The sequence below is a fragment of the Agelaius phoeniceus genome, chromosome Z (genome assembly GCF_051311805.1).
Source record: "Agelaius phoeniceus isolate bAgePho1 chromosome Z, bAgePho1.hap1, whole genome shotgun sequence".
NCBI lineage: Eukaryota > Metazoa > Chordata > Aves > Passeriformes > Icteridae > Agelaius > Agelaius phoeniceus.
This window is the reverse complement of record NC_135303.1, coordinates 67,986,093-67,997,931: the sequence shown is the minus strand read 5'-3', so window position 1 is coordinate 67,997,931 and position 11,839 is coordinate 67,986,093. Positions and strand designations below refer to the sequence as shown.

General features: G+C 45.3%; 1 protein-coding gene across 2 annotated transcripts in view; it reads left to right on the top strand.

Annotated features, from left to right (window-relative positions):
* Positions 1-10,613: 10,613 nt before the first annotated feature.
* Positions 10,614-11,839, top strand: part of KANK1 (KN motif and ankyrin repeat domains 1) — a 130,679-nt gene continuing 129,453 nt past the window's right edge. The window contains exon 1 of one of the 2 annotated variants that reach the window (XM_077171235.1): positions 10,614-10,748. The gene's annotated coding sequence lies outside the window, so the exon portion shown is untranslated. The remainder of the gene's footprint in view (positions 10,749-11,839) is intronic. The other variant, XM_077171238.1, reaches the window with a different exon arrangement.

The following is an 11,839-nucleotide window of genomic DNA, read 5'->3' as shown; positions in this document are numbered from 1 at the left end:
TTTAGAAGTTCCTTTGTGTTGCATCTTATCTCTCATCTATTGAGGTATCTTATACCTCAATAGAATGCAGCTGGAAAGAAAATTTCAGTGGGAAGAACATTTTGTTGTAGAAGCATCATTTAGCAAAAATACATTTATTTGGGCAGAGAATGAATTGGTCTGTCTTTAAGATAAATTGTGCCTATTGCAGGGATTACAAGCAAGAAGTTACTTCCCAGCTTCTGTTTTTCATTCAGTGTACGTGAAAAATGTTAGTGGGAAGGTCAGTGACAGTAGTTCCCTCCTTTCTTCCTCTGGTCTGTAGGTGTAGAGCAGAAACATGCCTGATTCCTGAATTCAGCATCTGCGCAATTCAAGACTAGGGAGAGTTTTTTTGCCCAAACTAGGTAAATCCAGGGCTAAACTGCTGAGGCTGTCAAAGCAAGTAAGCACTGCACCATCCTAGACATTTAGCTGGGAGTTCAGCAGAGCTCACTCACCCCTTGCAAGTACTGCTAGCAAGCACCAGCTTTAAGGAGCACGGTGCTGAATTTGGCACAAGAATCCTCTAGCTCAGTGCCAGCATCTCTCTGTTGACACGTCAGCCATGCCCTGTCCTGTGGCAGCACATGGGTGGCAAGGTCTGTGCACAGCCCCAGGTGTCAGCCCACACTTGCACATCTGGCAGATGTAAGGAGTCCGTGCCAGGTATGAGAGGGCCAGCAGTAATGCCCAGAAGTATAAATGTCAGTGCATTTTGAAAACATTTTTGAAAGTCAAGGTAGCTGTGTTTGGTCAGCACAACGAACCCTACATGGGCAGCCCTAACACTGAATTTCCTGGATTGCAGAACAGTATCCATACAGGGAGCACACCTTTCATGCTACATGAAAGAAACCACAACATCAGGAAGTGATGGACTGAACTGGCATGACCATGAGTAGGAGTAGCCACATTTGTGCTGGGTACAGAGAAAAGCGGTGTTGTCACTTAAAATTGGCAGATGTGGGTTATTTAACCTCTCCTGGGAAGCTGAATGCTTTCTTGTTATGTTTCCCACCAATTGTGAAGGCTTGGGAAAGTGAAAGCAAGCATTTAAACTCTTTTTTGTTGTCTCTCTTTTTGTCTGTTGGAAGTATCATTGTCTCAAGTACTTCAGAAAGGGCAATTAAAGCTTAGCAGAGAGCCTGACACTGAGCCAGCTGGGACTCTTCTAGGTGTTTCAATCTCTCAAAGCAATGCTTGTTATGAAAATGAAGCACACAATAATGGTGTTTTACTGGGGTTTACTGCACTACACTGCTGATGTCTTCTGATAGAGAGGAACACGTACAAGGAGTGCTCACAGGGTGTTGCCATTAGAAAAAGTCCCTTTTGATTACACCAATAAAGACAATACACTCTCACAGTAGAACTCTGTTTGTGTTTTGGAAAGCTACAGTAAATTCTAGCATTCATTGAGCACTTCACATAGTGACTATGTTCTGTCACTCTTTATGTTCTTACAGAGGGATTAGTTTAAATTTCTCATTTTCATTCAAAACCAGACTATTTTGCAACTGTTCAAGAATTTAAAAACCAACCTTGAATCACTCAATATTGGTCAGTAAAAGATCCTGAAAACATCAAACAAAGTGTTTAGCTGACGAAACCAAGCAAACTGAACCCATGAAGATGCTCAATAATATAACTTTTATAAGAATAATTTAGAAAGCCTTGAAAGTTGTAACATTTTGTTCTTCCCGTCCTAAGCAATTTGATGCTTTGCACCCTTCAAAACAAAATTTTCTCTTTAGAAAAAAAATACAAAGTTGAATTTTACTTTTTTTTTTAAGTTTCTCTTCATTATTTTAGAAGATACCTAAATCATTACACACCCTTTTTGCTATCTTCTTTTAGAACTATGTCTTGTTACAGAAATAAGAGTTTTCACTATCAGCCTCTATTCATGGAATATTTCTAAACATGCAGCTACTGGTAGGATGCAAATTACAAAAGTAAATGAAATAACCAAAGGGACAAGGTGTTTCAGCTGGATGGCAAGAGGACTAAGTCTTGTGCATTTAATAAACATGTGTAAAACAACTGAAAGGGAAGATTTCCTATCACACATTTCTAACTTTCCCAAATGTGAACATCTGTGCAAATTTCTTTTCCCCAAGAAGAGCTCAGTGGAAATAAACAAACAAACAAAAGCAAGCTTACCACTACAACACCTAGAATTTGAAAGTGCCAGAAAGCCATCTTAAAACCTTAAGAACCTCAAACAAGCATTTCTGGACTTAACAGATAGTGAAGAAAGGAAGTATGCACAAAACCCTATCCTTTCCTTTATTTGCAGTTGGCTTTTCAAGAGATAAACAGTCCCTTCTCAGGTATCAAAAAAAGATTGCAAGTGTTCCAAAGTGTGTTCCTTTTTGACTTAAGACATAAAATCCTGGGCTCAAATCCAAACCCTTGAGGAGACATTTTTCCCAGAGGAAGAAAGGGAAGGGGAAGGGAGAAGGGGAAGGGGCTGTAAGTGAGAGCAACTTTAGAAAAACTACATTGATAGCACTTGCCTCAGAGGCTGGAGTTTGTTAGCAGCCTGGAAGAACGGCATCTTCACTGTACTTCATACTGCCAGCTTTTAACATTGGGAAAACAATATTAAATCAACGCTGTCTAAATTATTTCAAATAAGTTGGTTAATATAAGAGGCTTCAATCATTGATTAAATTAGGAAGAGCAAAACTCTTGTAATCTGTGGCAGATTAAAGAGCATAGGGGATGTGTAAAAAGGATTGCTCAGCTCAGGTTGTAGGGAAGCCCAGTTGCCCCCAAGGCCTGCTGCAGCCTAGGACAAAGGCTGCAGCTGAGTGAAAAAAATCCATCAATTAATAAGCAATCAGAAAGGAAAGATCAAAACACCAACACTGCTAGGAACAAAGGGAGCAGTACTTTAAATGGGCAGGGTAAATTGCTGAATGCATCTCACTTTCTAGACCATGTGGGGCACTCAGCACCAAAGTGAGGACTGTTATGCAGTAATGGCAGCTGTCAGGCAAAAAGAAATCGCAAAATATTTAAATGAAGAAAATAGAGAAAAATTTTTTCCTAGGAAAAAATCTATTTTTTCCTAGTAAAAACATTCTCTTTTTTTTTTGGTGGGGCTTCTGTGGATTTGGTGAGCTGTGTTTGTTTCTTTGGTTATTAATTTCATGGGTTTTGTTTCATTTTGTCTTAATTTTTTTTTTTAATGCTGACTTCCTGGATTTTGCTAGTTTACACAAAGATCTGGGAAACTGCAAAAGCAACAAACAAAAGGCACACTGCTTTCACATCCCTCCTTTGAAGGAGGCAGAACAAACTTAGGAGCTTAGGATTGCTGCTTTCAGGAGAGGATTCAGGCTGTTTAGGAGGAGTGACACAGCCCTGCACATCTCCTGCAGTAATGGGTGTCAGGAGTGACCATTGGTTGCACACATCCTATGCACAAAAGGGGTGCTATGGATAGAAATTACATAGCTTGGAAATAATGTCAGACAGGCATAGTTTGAGGAAACAGAGGGCATTGCAGCATGCCCTGTTATTTCCACTGGTTTTGGTTCACTGGTAATTTTCTGTATTGCTAATTGGTGGAGGAGGCACCCAGATGTACCCCCCCAGTGGCTTTGCAGCTCTGGGATCTGGCTCACAAGGCAGGCACCACCACCAGGGCACTGGCCCTGCAGCACCAGCTGCTATGAGAGTACTCAGTGTTTCCATGGTGAAGAAAATCTTCCTAGAAAGGCTACCTGAGCCTTCCTACAGGGCTGATCATTCCCACCGCCTGGTAAGGAAAAGCATATAATGTAAAGTACTTGTGGTTGCAAAACTGGAGCTTGTTTAATCCTCCTTAACTTCAGCAGCTCTCTTTCAGACAGTTCCCATCCCTGCTCTCCCTGACACTGCTGTAACTCACCGCCTGCCCAAGATCCCTTTGCCTGACTCCCGTGAACCTGTGTGTGGTTTGAGTTGGACACTTCAGCAGAGAAGGGAATGCCCACAAAAGTGGTCGAGTGGCTCACAGCTCCACAGGCGCACCTGCAGAAGCACCATGCAGCAGAGTTAGGACACAAAAAACTGGGACTCTTCATGTGTTCCAGTGTGGTCTGAGACAGAGAGAGGATACCTGTGTCCCCACAACAACTGCCAGGCCCCAGGTGAAGCATCTGGCCACCAAAATAAAGCAACGGCTTAGTTTAATGGATTAATCTGTACTTACTGTCTGTACCAGCTAGTGTTGGCAGTAGGTACATCTGAGGGCTGAAGGCTTACACTGTTAGTCATGAGTTAATTGAAACACAAACACAGTATTTTTACACCAGGCACGTTGTACTCCTGCTGGTGCAAAAGCCAGTATTGGATGCTTCAGGATGAAAAATCTTTGTGAGTTATGAGAGAGGATCTACACCCACAACCGGTGTTATAAAGCACAGATTAATCAGCATGGCAAACATTTGAAGAACAAATAAACTGTAGCCAGCCTCTGCAAAGCAGCTTCACACTGATGTCATCCAAACAGGAGCAAAAGGCCTGTTGTCTTCTTCAGCCTGATGTCTAGTCAAGATGAGACCTTTAGTGTTGAGAGTCATCATTAAATGACCATCAGATGGGCCCTTACTTGTTAAATCAGTCAGCAGGTGAGAAGAACAGAATATGGGTCCACCACCTTTCTCAACAAAATGCCCAAGTACATCAAGTTTTTTCTTGCTTTTTTACAGTTAAGGCCCTTAATAACCTAGTCATATTTCTTTAAAAAAAGATACCGTGCCTCTAATTTAAAATACTCTCATGAACTTGTAACTAGAATGAAGGTTGAAAAACACTGTAGGACAGTTGTCTAATGAATTTGATGAAACCAAATAATAATTTGTACAAAGTAAACAAATTTGTCTATGCAGGAGAGAATAGGACCTATCTATATCCTACCTATCTCCACAATGAAGGAGAAACTCCTCCAATGAACAACGCATGATGGAAACAAATGCTGGGGTCATTAGCTTCCTCATTCTGCTATTCCTTGGCATAAATTTAGGATTGCATCCAATGAGTCTAACTTTGGGAGTTGATTTTATCAATTTCTTGTTCCAGCAAGAAATTGCTAATGTTTTTTCTGTCCTGAGTTTTCCCTGTAGATGTTGTTTTGCCTATTACTATGGGTCTCAAGTTTGCTTCTGGGGTGCTGTAAAATATTTTCTCCCTGCCCTGGCATGTAAGACAAGCATCCTGTGCTCTCACGAGCTGTCATGCAGATACGCTCATCTTTCCTAGCACAGGCGTCCAAAGAGACCTTTGGTGGTAATTTCAGGTTTCAGCATGATTTTCCAATGTAGTTCAAAACCCCAGCTGCTGTATGCACATATCCCATTAAGGAAATTATTCTATTAATCTCTCAGGTGAATCATGACAGGCATCAAGTCCAAGTAAGGCCTTTTGCAGAGATTGAGCTTGGTTGTACAACTTCATTATACTGATGATAGAACTACATTAAACTGCAGTGGCCTCCTCATCCTGCTCAAAAATAAAGGTCTGGGAGCTCTGGGGAATCAAGCATTCTTTAAAATATTTCAGGGACATAAGTTTGGTGGCAACTATTTCCTCAGTCATATTAGAATTGCTCAAACCTTGGGGAGCATATTTTGACACTGCTTCTCCAGGCAAGTGCTACATTTCATCTAGTAAATGATTTCTGGAGTTGCATTCTTGTGCATTCATGCACAAATCAAGAACACTGTTCTGCCTCAAATATCCATAGGCCTAATGGTGAAATCCAGGACAATGTGTGGCAAACAGCAACATTTACCCTCCAGCACTGAAAACTCTGATGATGGAAAATCAGGTGCCCTGCTGCATTCTTTCATCTCACTCTGGACTCTCAGGAAAGCATATGGTATTTTTTCCCTGCTGCCACTGGTGTGAGCCATGAACCAGGGTGGAAAAAGTACCCCGCCTTCTTTTGTGTTTGTGTAACATCCTTCCTTTGCAGATGGGGCTCTGCAGAAATCAGCCATGCATTGTGAATTGCCTGTGGTGTCCTGTGCTGAGAAAAGAGACACACCGTGCATCTACTGAAACTGCTGCATCCCTAAAAGTAAGTCAGGACAGCAGATGCACAAGAGAGAAAAAGCTGGGCTTTTACAGGTTTGCAGTGGAGAGGATTACCCTGCCTCTCAGCTGCCATGCCCACTGTGCGGGGTCATTCACACCAGTGAAACACGTCACCCCTGCTCTCACTGTGGTGTGCAGAATACTCACAACAGCAAACGTTCAGTATTTTTAAAATAGTGTTTTATTTAATGCCTTAGGCTGATATCCAGATTTGGCATTGGCAGCTGCTTGGCAATAATCAGCACTTCACAGTGTCCTTGAGAGGCAGAGGTGCCTTTGATGGGGGATACTCAGCAGCACAGCCCTGCCCTGCTTAGCCCCTCTCTGTTCAACAGACAAAGGCAAGGAGCCAGGGGTGGGAGGGTCACTCTGTTCTGGTCATTCTTAGCTGGGTGCCTGAACACCACTTCCCATGTGCCAAATCTTCCTTTTGGATAAAAAAGAAATATGTGTTTTTTTCAGGTAAGTGGTATTTCTAGAATGGACAAAATAAGGCATAGGAAAATATTACCACTTCCTATGGAAAGAACATTTCAACTTTTTGTTTTGTTTGGCAAAATTAGAATTATTCTTCTTATAAAATTTTCATAGGATTGTTTTTGTTTTTTTTAATACATCAGGACTGTTTCCACTACCCCTACAAATCGGGTGACGTTTGCTGTGGCTTAAGGGGCTTCCCCGAACCTGTGAGCCTTGTGGAACTGCCAGCATCCTATTTTCTGAGGTTAGAGAAATGTGGGAGAAGAGAAATATGCAATTTATGAGTTAGGGTGCCGGGGAGCTGCTTGCTTTGGAGCCACAGATGTACATTGCAGTTTGACGAAGACCTAAGGCAACTCATCTAAGAGAACTATGGCCTCTCATGCTTCTCTACAGTGGCAGCAAAGTAAAAAATACAGCAAAGCCAAATACAGCAGCAGAGGAAATGTCTGATGTCCCTCTTTTCCACATTTTTACAAAAGTGGGCCACAAATGGGAACATGGTTAATGCAACCTGCCTCTAAATTTAGCCCGCAGATCACCTGTACTCAGGAGCACTGGCAGCACAGAGGATGCTGAGGTGACTGACCCAGTGGCTCCTGAGTAAGCTGTGAGGGATGTCCAACAAAAAACAGGTTTCAGGCATGGGAAGTGTTAAAATCCAGAAGGATGTGGCCTGAAAATCCATGAGAGCTCACTCTGCCTGAGCCTCTGCTCAACCCACTGCAGAAGGGCAGGATGATTTCTCTGAAATCTTCCTTGTTTTCAACACATGCTCTATGCATGCAGAGGGTTTATCTGTATTGTGAGCAATCTGAAACGTCTGTCAAAGCATACAACAATATTTATTGGACCAGATCATGGAAAAATACAATGTGTTATCTCTCTTCAAAGTATTACTTTTACTTACTTCCAGACATGCCCCTTACGATTTCCTACTCAGACATGGGCATCTGGTTTTTTGAAGGAAATAGGTGGGTTTGGGATTTTTTGGGGTGGTAGGGACTTTCTCTCTAAATATTTAATAGTCCAGACTTCCTACCTGTCAGAACAGATTACAAATAAAAAACACCCAAAAAGAGCTAGAAAAGCCCTGCAAAAGCACGTATTCCCAGCCCAGTGTCTCTTGCTGGTGCTTAGGCTGAACGAGGCAAACACGCACTCCCACAGCCCCAGGTGGGAGCTGCACAGGCATCTCTGAGGTGACAAAGCCAGTGCCAGTGCCCAGCTGAGGAGGAACCTCCTCCTCATGGCTCACACCTGTGAAAGAGTAGCAACACATTAACATCTTCATCCCCCTTTCTCCTGGAGGCTTTGGCTGGATTAATTAGAGACAAGTTTCTCTCTTTGGTGCTCGACAGGGTGGGGTCTCTGTGCTCTCTCCAAGCCTTCCCCATAGGCATGTGCAGGGCAGATGGAGCAGACTGGAGGTGCTTACTGGCTCCCCTCACTTCGAGTTCGCCTGTACACCCCTCTGCCCCATTTGGCAGATCCCCAGGGCTCCCAGTAAGTGCACTCTGCATCTCCTCTGCAGGGCCAGACAAGCTCCAAGGAGCTGAAGGGTGAACCAAAACCTTTTAATTGCATCATCAAAGGAAAAAGCCCCATCCACTGCATGACCTTGCTGAAAGAATTCTGTCATTCTTACGTAAGTAATGCAACAATTGACTTCTTTATTTAATTTCACTTATTTTAACTGTCAAGAGCTGGCAGCTCTTGAAAGAAAGGATTAAGTGGGAGAAGTGAAAGAGTACTATCTGCTTGCTCTGTACACTGTCGTAGTCTGAGTGCTTTCATTCTGTTTGCACAGTTTCTGGTACAACATGGTCCTGACCCAACTAATCAGATGAATAAACTGATGGTAAGGAGCTGTTTGCTAGTATGAATATACTTTCTTTTTGGTTGCTAATATAAAAAATGGTAAGTGGTGCTCACTGTTATCTCGATTACTTCTTTCATCAGTAACCCCTTTTTTTTAGAGGTGGTAATTCAGCCATTAAAAAATAGCCTCTGGATGGGAAGTTAGCAGTCAGGATTAATAACTATTAGCATCTTAAAGAGCTGTAGGGCCTGTTTGCAAATTTGGACTGACACTATTTCCAAAAATATGTGGGTTTGAATTAAAATGTGCAAAAATATTTTTTTTTTTAAATAAAAGCTCTGTGGTTTGAGACGTGGTTTACGTCAATGTCATAGCAGCTTTACTTAGAAAAATACTAGATGTGATTTAATCTCTAAAATGTTTTAATGGCTTCAGAGATTTCAGAAGAAATACTGGAAATTATTTAGATGGAAATATCACTGAGCCTATTAGCTTTTTATAGAATGAGAAAACCCTAGCATTTTTGCCTAGCATTACTTCATTGTGGTCCATAGGGGAAAAAAAAAAAAAAACCAACAAACCAGAGATTTTCAAATTTCCTTAATATCCTCCTTCATCTATTCTGGAATCAATATTCATTGAGAGAAACTTTGGTGGTCTCCATTCACGAACTTCAGGTATCATGTAAAAAAAAAAAAAAATCGGGAATATGCAGGGCTTTGGGAGAATTAACCAGGGAAAGGCAGAAGAAAAGCAGAGAAATTACACAGAAAGAAGGACATTAAAAGGGATCAGAAGATGCTAGTATTTGATAGCACACTGCATGTAAAACTAGAAAAAGGAAGGAGTGTTGCATCAAAGCTGTGCCCTTTTGCTCTGTGAAGTAACTCATAATAATCACCTTGCAGGGTCCTATATTCACAGCTGGAAAAGAAAGTCAGGCATTGTTTTCTGTACACTCCTGACTTAGCTGAGTCTCCTGCATCTTGCTTACTCCTGGCCTGTGGATTCTGATTTCTATTTGGGAGCGACTGTCCTGTGAAGCCCTTCCTGGCATCATCACAAAGCTTCTGAATAATTTGCTCCTGGAGACACTGGAGCCCTGGGGCAATGGAGATAGCTCTTGAGATAAGAGTGGGAGGAGTGAAAGAAAACACCCATCAATCCGTTCCGAATATTCAAACCCTTAAGCGAAAAAAATTCAAGGCACACAAAAACCGGGACTACTGTATCCTTTCGTAGCTGAAAAGGCTTTAGAGATGGCCTGTTTTGACCAGTAAAAATCAAGGCACGAGTCTAAAAACTTTGTTTCTAAGCTGAGGTTCACAAAACAATGCAGAGGGAGCTGATGCCCATTATGCTCTTTGAAAGCCCTGCCGAGGACCCCATCCAACCCAGTGCAGCCGGAGGGCACATTTTGCCGAGGCTCCAACATGAGGAGAGCCTCCACTGGGGAATCCCAATCCCACAGCACTGGACTGTGTACTAGCCTGGGACAGGTATCGGATCTGACCCCATGTATTGGACCTGCTGGGGTCAACACTCCTTTTCTGAACCAGTCCCTCCAACCTGCACACATGGCGTACCCCACTTGGGTTAGCCGCCGGCAGATCTTCCCAAGGATGCTGAATTTCCAGGCGCAGCCCCGACGGTAACCTACTCTCCCTGACGAGGAGCTCCTGCACCCCGGCGAGCTGCCGAGCCAGGCTCTCAAGCGGGGGCAAAAAAACTCCCGTCTGCTGCCGCTGCCACCGGCCCTCACCCCCACCGCCGGGGCTCCCCCGCCACGCCGTCCACCCAGCGAGGCCGCCCCGAGGCTCCCGGTGCCGCGGCGGGGCAGGAGGGCCGGGTGAAGGTGCAGGAGGGCAGGCGGGCCGGGTGGGGATGCAGGCGGGCCGTGTGAAGGTGCAGGGGGGCAGGAGGGCCGTGTGGGGATGCAGAGGTGCAGGAGGGCCGTGCGAAGGTGCAGGGGGGCAGGAGGGCCGTGTGAGGGTGCAGGGGGGCAGGAGGGCCGTGTGGGGGTGCAGGGGGGCAGGCGGGCCGTGTGAGGGTGCAGGGGGGCAGGAGGGCCGTGTGGGGGTGCAGGGAGGGCCGTGTGGGGGTCCAGGCGGGCAGCAGCCCGGCCCGGAGCCGGAGGGTGGCCGGAGGCGCCGCTCTGGTTTTGGGCAGCGCGCAGCCGCAGTGCGGCCGCCGCCGGGTACAAAGCGGGGCCGGAGCGCTCCGCGGACTCGCAGCGCGGCGGGAGGGAGGGAGGCGGGGACAGAGGCAGGAGCTGAAGTTTTGCGGGGTCACCGGAGCACACCCCAACCTCCTCGCCGGGACGCGGAGCCCGGAGGTGAGCGGCGGGGGATGCGATTGGGATGGGCTGGACGCGGGCGCTCGGGCGAGGGGCAAGCTGCTAGCGTAGCGGCGGCGAAGCTGCTGCTGCTGCCGCTCTCGTCGAGAGGAGCAGCGCAGCTCTCCCCGGCCCCGGGGGAGCGCCTGGGTCTGTCGGGAGCGGGCAGCGGACGGTCAGCCACGGCGCTGCCCCCCAAGTAGGAAGACGGCGGTCCCGGCGGACCGGTCTGTGAGCGTGTCGCGAAGAGTTGTTGATCTCCCTCCCCGTTTTGATTAAAAATGCTGGATTATACCAAACGAGGCGCGGACGCGCGTATTCCGTGCATCGCCGCATCCCGCCCGCTCTCGAAGCCGCGACCCTGCCCGGCTCCCCCGGCCCCGAGGGAGGCGCTGCTAGGTGCAGTGGGAAGTACCTGGGCAGGGGAGAAGAGGGGTGCAATGGGTCACGCGTGAGAGCGGTGTTCACCGGTGCTTTGTTTAAATGGACCGTCACTAACTTGTGAGCCGGCACTTCAAAAGAGTAGAGATTTTTTTGGGGGGTAGGGGGATGGGAAAAGGGGAAGGTCTTGGGCTTTGATGCTCAGTACATGAAAGTGCCTTAACTTTGGCTGCTCTTCACGAATCTCACGAATGCTCTTCACGAAAAAAGAAAAAACCCAACTCACAAACTCTTATAGACATCCTGAAGTGTTTGAAAACAGTCTTACTTTTTCTGAAATAACGCTGTGGGACCCAATAGCTTGGTACACATTTACGTGTAAAAACTGATCCAGATGTAATTACAAGCCTCAGTAATGATAGTGGCTTTCTTTTGACTGCTTTGTTCCCGAGTTACACATAAGACCAAGCTGAGTTTAACTTTTTTTGTACCGATGTTGAGGTCAGGTGTAATGTGCTTTTGTTAAATCAAAGCTCTCAAACATTTAAGTAGCAGCTGAGCCCGTCTGACATACCAGTAGCATAGTTGACTGCCTTGTATCTTGGCAAGCCATGAAAGATACCATGACAATTTGCTGATTAAATATATTGGTTGTATCTTACCCTTTTATTTCACCCCTTCTGTCAGAGTGACTAGGTCTTATTAAACGT